The sequence below is a fragment of the Apium graveolens genome, chromosome 8 (genome assembly GCF_009905375.1).
Source record: "Apium graveolens cultivar Ventura chromosome 8, ASM990537v1, whole genome shotgun sequence".
NCBI classification, from domain to species: Eukaryota; Viridiplantae; Streptophyta; class Magnoliopsida; order Apiales; family Apiaceae; genus Apium; species Apium graveolens.
Window position 1 is genome coordinate 131,775,031 of NC_133654.1, and position 7,537 is coordinate 131,782,567.

The following is a 7,537-nucleotide window of genomic DNA, read 5'->3' on the forward strand; positions in this document are numbered from 1 at the left end:
GCTTTAGCCAGTTACATTAGAAGATTTGTCTGAGACTGTTGATTTTGAAGAATGATGGCCACATAATTTTCAATAACTTGAACTCTATCTTCCAACTTGGCCAGCTTTTTTTCAGAATCTGATTATCTTCTCAGTCTCGGTAATAGATCCTACATGGTACCATATGGCATGACTGAATCCAGCTTCTCAGAGTTGTAGGTCTTCAAGTCAGCTATATCCTTTTTGAGTCCATCTACACTCAGATTCTGTCTTAATTGTTGTAGCTTCATTAGATGTAGAGAATCTTGATGAGCTTGAAGAATAGCCTTGATACTAGCATTTGAGCACTTCTGAATGGCCTGCTGGATATACATGATTTGTTTGACCAATGATACATTAAATTGTCCTGGTGTGGACTCCTTTGTCAAGGCCCATTCAGGTAAATATGGAATAGAACTTGGGCCTTCATCTCCCCCTAAGTTCATGCTCCCATCAAATGAAATAGAGTCATCATCATTAGAATTTACTCCAAATTCCTCAGATGGCTCACCAGCTGTAGAAGGCATTAAATTAACAGCAGCTTTATTCCTTTGTATAGATTCTGAAGTATGCACCAGATTCAAAGTCTTTTCTGCCTCCACATTGCCCTAAGCAGCCAACAATTGATAGGATGACACAGGATGAGTAAAAGTGTCAGCATCCAAGGAAATGTTATCAATTACAGCTTTGTAATGTTGTTGAAATTGTCTTTCCTTTTCAGCATCATCCACAATCATTAACTCATGAGCAATGGTTGGATCCACACTTATACCCTCTGTACCTGCTTTTCTCTCATGTTCTCTCTTTTGTTGCATCAGGGTCTCACCCTGGCTCCCCACCCTCAAACCCTCACCTTCACCTACTAAGGTGGGACTCCTCTCACTCCCTTGCCAATCCTGAATAAATGGATTGCTGATTTTCACTCATTTCCTCTCCTTTTGCCTGGGAGCAACCCAGCCTCTCACTCAAGACACTCTCCTCTCTCAGTCCTAAGAGTGACTGTACAACCACTAAATCTTCTGCACTTGAAATAATTGAGGTTTGAAGTTGTGCAGAGACACTCGACGGATGAGTGATATCCATCGAGTGAGTGGTAATGCTATCCGACGGATAAATGCTGTTAGGCTTATTCGTCGGGATATAATCACTGCTCGACGGATAAGCAATATCCGTCGAGAGAGTAGAAATGAATGAGTTGGGAAGAGAAACTATTGTTGACTCTGTGCTGATTCAAGATATTTGAGGCACAGATGTCACAATAGTATCTGAAAGAATTGGCAAGTGAGCCAACAAATCATCTAAAAGATGATGCTCACTTGTACTGAGTTTTGGCTTCCCCGCCAGAGTTAAAGAAGGGGAATCAGGAATTGAAGTGTTTGTCATATCCACTTCCAGAGAGTTTGTTGGTGAGTATGGTGTATGAGATGCTTCTATAACTAGAGATTTTGGCTGTGACTCCACATTTATTGGAGCCACATCAAACTGAATTTGAGAGAGTGCAGGGACTGTGTCTTTAGCACCAGTTTGCACTGTGTGTGTGCCCTGTGTATCCCCGGAGGTTTTAGATGTCTTCTTTCTTGTATAAGTTTGGGGTGAGCTTGTGTCCCTAACCCTTTTGGCCTGTGCTCTTAGCTGAGAGCTTTGTTCAATAACTACATCCTTTTGGGAGGATGCAGCTAGAAGTGAGCTTTTATCCTTTTTAAGCACTGCAGTTTGTTGGGAAACTGCAGTGTGACTAGGCTGGGATTCACTCAACTCTCCAACCTTATTCTTGGGGTTTCTTTGATGTTCACCCCTTCCCTCACCTGACTTTCCCTCCTTCACACTCCCCTCTTTTGCTTTTGTGGATTTTTCAACTGGCATCTATTGAGAGATACCAGAGGGGGTTTTCTTTGATTTAGATTTGGAAACAGTAGTGGGTTTGGAGGCTTTGTTAGGCAACTATTTGGTCATGGGCACAGTTGTCATAGCTACTCCTGAATTCAAATAAATAGTGGAGGTTGGAATAGTTGTAGGGATTGATGAACTTACCTCACTTACCTGAGGTGCCTGCATTATAGGAAAGTAGAACATTGGCACATCCTTGTGATGGTTGGCCCTGTTCAGATCTGCAATGATCCTCCTCTCTTGAACCCAACAATCCAGTTTGTTGTTAGGGTTCTCAAGAGCTAGTTCTTCACAGAGGTGGTTAGCCAATAACATAAAAAATCTGGCATAATAAACATTCTTCCCTCTTTTATTTAACTCTCCTAATTTATAACCTAACTCAAACAAGATAAGGTCACTGAAGTTATAAAATTTATCTGTAACTAGCATGTATAGCATGTTAAGCATGGAAATGTTCACTGAATCAAAATTACTGATTTTTCCAGAGAAAACTTTTGTAACTACATCACACATGAAACTCCACTCCTTCCTAAGACCCATTCTCCTAATATCACTCAGTTTAGAAGTAAGAAGTGCATAATGCATGGAATTAAGCATATTGATAATATTAGTGTCATTGTGTGGTGAAGTCACATTATTATCAGGAATTTTGAAACATGCTTTTATCACATCACTATTGATACATAATTCATTACCTTTGATGGTTAGAGTGATGGTCTTATCTTGACCGGGTCCGAGCTTCCCAAGCTCTATGTATGTGCCCTAGTAGAGAGCTAATTCGTCTGTCTTAAACAATTTCACAGAAGATTGTGGGTGATTCCAGCATGGCGTAATTTAGCTTGCAGTTCTTCACAAAGTCCATCATCTTGTGATAGTCCTCTGATTGCTGAATACCCTTATTGACCAATGCAGTGAAATTGTTCTTCTTATAAATGAACCCAGTTTGAGACATAATCTTTACTACAGGTGCCATTGTTAGAGAATGAAAGCTTGAAGAGAAGGAAAATAATTGCTTGAGAGAGAATGAAATAAGAGTAGTTGAATTTGAGAATGATAAAAGAAAACAATTGCAATGAAATAAGCTTTTATACTATCTCAAAAATAACTGATAAAAAATAATAAAGTAAAGTAAATTAACCAATAGAGAATCGCCTAAAATAGTCGTTTAAAAATAAACTATAAAAATTCCACCCATTATCCGTCGTGTAATGCTTACAAACTGTAAGTATACTCGATGGATAATGTACAGGGAATTAACGGCTGAGATTAAGACAATTCGACGGATGAGGATAAACTGTTATCCGTCGAGTTTTAAAAGATTCCAGAAAAGTAATTGATTTTCGTTAGCAAATAGTATTTCGACGGATGACTAAACTCGATGGATAAGGGTTATCCGTCAAGATGTAAGTTTTGACTTAGCCAAAATTTCATCCAAGACTGAAAAATCAACTAAATTTCTGGCTACATTCTAACTTGCAAAATAACTCAGATAGTTTTAAGAGTAATTAAGCATACCTATACCAACCTTGAAAAGGTGGATTCATCCAGTGGCTTAGTAAAGATATCTGCAAGTTGCTTCTCACTTGGAACAAAATATAGTTCCACAGTACCATTCATTACATGTTCCCTTATGAAATGGTACTTGATATCTATGTGCTTTGTCCTTGAATGCTGCATCTGTGCACAGCAACTGCCAGCAGCAATATATTCAGTTTCAGTTGTAGAAGTAGAAACTGAATTTTGCTTTTTACTGAACCAGGACACAAGCTTGTCTCCTAGAAATTGACAGGTTCCTATTATGCTCTTTCTATCAATTCTACAGCCTGCATAATCTACATCTGAATAACCAGTTAGATCAAAACAAGAATCTCTAGGGTACCAAATGCCAAGGTTTGGTGTTCCCTTGAGATATCTGAAAATTCTCTTAATAGCTATCAAGTGAGATTCACTAGGATCAGCCTGAAATCTAGCACATAAATATGTTGCAAACATTATATCTGGCCTACTAGCTGTTAAGTACAGAAGTGAGCCACCCATGCCTCTATAACTTGAAATATCCACAGACTTTTCAGTAGTGTTTAATTCAAGCTTAGTTGCAGTAGCCATGGGAGTTTTTGTAGATGTGCAATCCATTAGATCAAACTTCTTTAAAAGATCAAAAATATATTTAGTTTGACTAATGAATATTCCATCACTAACTTGCTTAACTTGTAAACCAAGAAACATACTCATTTCATACTTACTTTGCATCAATTTGGCAAAAATTTTGCAAAGTTTCTCATCTGTAGAGCCAAAACTAATATCATCTACATAAATTTGAACAAGTATACTAGAGCCATTAACATTTCTGAAAAATAAAGTTTTATCTACAGTACCTCTTGTGAAGTGATTTTCCAAAAGGAACTTTGATAGAGTGTCATACCAGACTCTAGGTGCTTGCTTCAGTCCATAAAGTGCTTTCAGATGATAATAGACATATTCTGGAAAATTTGGATCTTCAAAACCAGGAGTTTGACTGACATATACTTCTTCCTCCAAATCTCCGTTCAGAAAGGCACTTTTGACATCCATTTGATAGACCTTGAAATTGGCATGGGCTGCATAGGCTAAGAAGATTCTGATGGCTTCAAGTCTTGCAACAGGAGCAAATGTTTCATCAAAATCAATTCCTTCTTGCTGACAATAGCCCTTAGCAACCAATCTAGCTTTGTTCCTGACTACTATGCCATTTTCATCCATCTTGTTTCTGAATACCCACTTGGTGTCTATTGGATTCTTTCCTTTAGGCTTGGGTACCAGCTTCCAAACATTATTCCTTTCAAATTGGTTTAGCTCCTCCTGCATAGCTAAAATCGAATCAGGATTCAACAAAGCTTCTTCTACCTTCTTTGGTTCTTTCTTTGACAGAAAGCTGTTGTATAGACATTCTTCCGGAGTTGCTCTTCTTGTTTGAACTCTAGAAAAAACATCACCAATGATAAACTCAAAGGGGCGATCTTTTGTCCATTTCCTTTGTTGAGGTAGATTAACTCTAGATGAAGAAACCTCATTGTTGTCTTGATGTGTGATTGAGTTTTGATTACTAGAAACTCCCCCTGAGTTTGTGGATCTTTGATTTGAGAAAGGGGAATTTTATATAGGTGATCTGTCTTGACCTCCTGCTTCTTTTGATGACCCGACGGATGGTGAATTTTGAGTACCGACGGATGAGGCAGGTTGTCTTCCGACGGATAACGCAGAATGCCTTCCGACGGATGAAGCATTATGCAACTCGACGGATGTTGAGTTTTGTGCTTCATTGGCAGTAGATTTGTCTGCATTATCCTTAGACACTGTTTCTTGATCACTTTCATCATCACTGTCATCACTAACCATCTCCATATTGTCGAATTTGAGGCTCTCATGATAATCTCCATCTTTCAGTCCTTCAATCTTTTTATCATCAAACACAACATGTATAGATTCCACAACAATGTTGGTTCTTAGATTGTAGACTCTATACGTTTTACCAACAGCATATCCAACAAAAATTCCTTCATCAGCTTTAGCATCAAACTTCCCATTTTGATCAGTTTGATTTCTCAGGATATAGTATTTGCAGCCAAAGACATGAAGAAAGTTCAGAGTTGGCTTCTTGTTCTTGAACAATTGATAGGGAGTCATGCATCTTGCTTGATTAACCGGAGAGATGTTCTGAGTGTAGCATGCAGTATTTACAGCTTCAGCCCATAAATATGTTGGAAGTTTAGATTCTTCAAGTATTGTCCTTGCAGCTTCAATAAGTGATCTGCTCTTTTTTTCTACTACTCCATTCTGTTGTGGAGTCCTTGCTGCTGAAAGCTCATGTAGAATCCCATTTTCTTCACAAAATGCTCTTATGACAGAATTTTTGAACTCAGTTCCATTGTCACTCCTGATTCTTCTAACTTTAAAATCAGGATGATTGTTGACTTGCCTTATGTGATTGATGATATTTTCACTAGCCTCATCTTTAGATTTTAGGAAATATGTCCAAGAGAACTTTGAGAAATCATCCACAATTACTAGGCAAAATCTTTTCCTTGAGATGGACAATACATTGACTGGTCCAAACAGATCCATATGAAGCAGTTGCAAAGGCTCTTCAATTATTGAATCGAGTTTCTTCCGGAATGATGCTTTAATCTGCTTCCCTTTTTGGCAGGCATCACACAGTCCATCCTTTGAAACCTCCACTAGAGGAATGCCTCTTACTAGTTATGTCTTTACCAGCTCATTCATGGTCTTGAAGTTTAAATGAGATAGCTTCTTGTGCCATAGCCAACTTTCATCTTGACTTGCTTTACTGAGAAGACAAGTTACAGATCCTTCATTAAATGAGTTGAAATCAGCTAGGTACACATTTCCTTTTCTCACACCAGTGAGAACCACTTTGTTGCTTCTTTTATTAGTCATAACACAGGCTTCTGAGTTGAAGGTTACTGAATTGCCTTTGTCACAAAGTTGGCTGATACTCAACAGATTATGTTTGAGACCATCCACTAAGGCAACCTCCTCAATGATGACATTATCCTTTGAAATCAAGCCATATCCCGCAGTATAACCCTTGCTGTCATCTCCAAAAGTAATACTTGGGCTAGCTCTCTCCTTAAACTCTGTGAGCAGGGTAGAATCACCAGTCATGTGTCTTAAACAACCACTATCCAAGTACCAAAGATTCCTTCTGTTTCCCTGCACACATCAAAATCAAATATAGTTGATTTTGGTACCCAAGTTTCCTTGGGTCCTGCCTTGTTAGCTTTCTTTTTCTATTTTTTAGGTCTTGTCTCATTTAACTTAGGAATTTCAGAATCATCCTTAGTCATTTGGGTTGGACCTTTGAAACTATTCATTGCAACAGAATTATCATGCATATTATGACTAACAGGAAATGGCATGCTTAGTGTAAATATGTTATTCCAGTAAGGCATGCTAAATCGTATTTGTGACATACTATATGCATCATAATAAGGATTAGGTGTAAATGGCATATTAGCAAACTGTGCATTCATGTTCTGTGTAGGCATTGCATTAACAGGCATGGGAGGCATGACATTCATGTTAGGAAATTGAGACTGAACAGACATGGGAGTAGGCATGGTAGATTTGCAATTAACAGATAAATGAATCACACTACCACACTTGACACAGATTTTTCTAGGAGCATATTTATCAGATGTGTAGTTATTGTGTTTGTTAATCCCCACTTTACCATTCCTATTGTTTTTTCTTTTAGTCTCTGTTTTTACCTCAATTTTCTCAAGTCTGTCACTTAACTGTTTGACAATCATGTGACCAACATTAGCCTTTTTCCCTTTCTTAACTTGACTTGACTCTCCTGAAATAAAGTTCTTAGAAACAGACCCATACTTCTCATTCAGCTTACTTAGTTTGGCTTTACTAATGGGCTTGCTCACAGCCGATGGATGAGGATTTTCATCATTCGACGGATAACACTTTTTGTTATCCGACAGATAGTCCTCATCATCCGTCGAGTCTACATCTGTTAGCAGACCATCTACCAAATTAGGTTCTAGTTTCTCTTTGTTCTTTTTCCAGGCTTCATCACAAAAGGACTCGATTCCTTGAACTTTGGTGATTTGAGCATGGACAT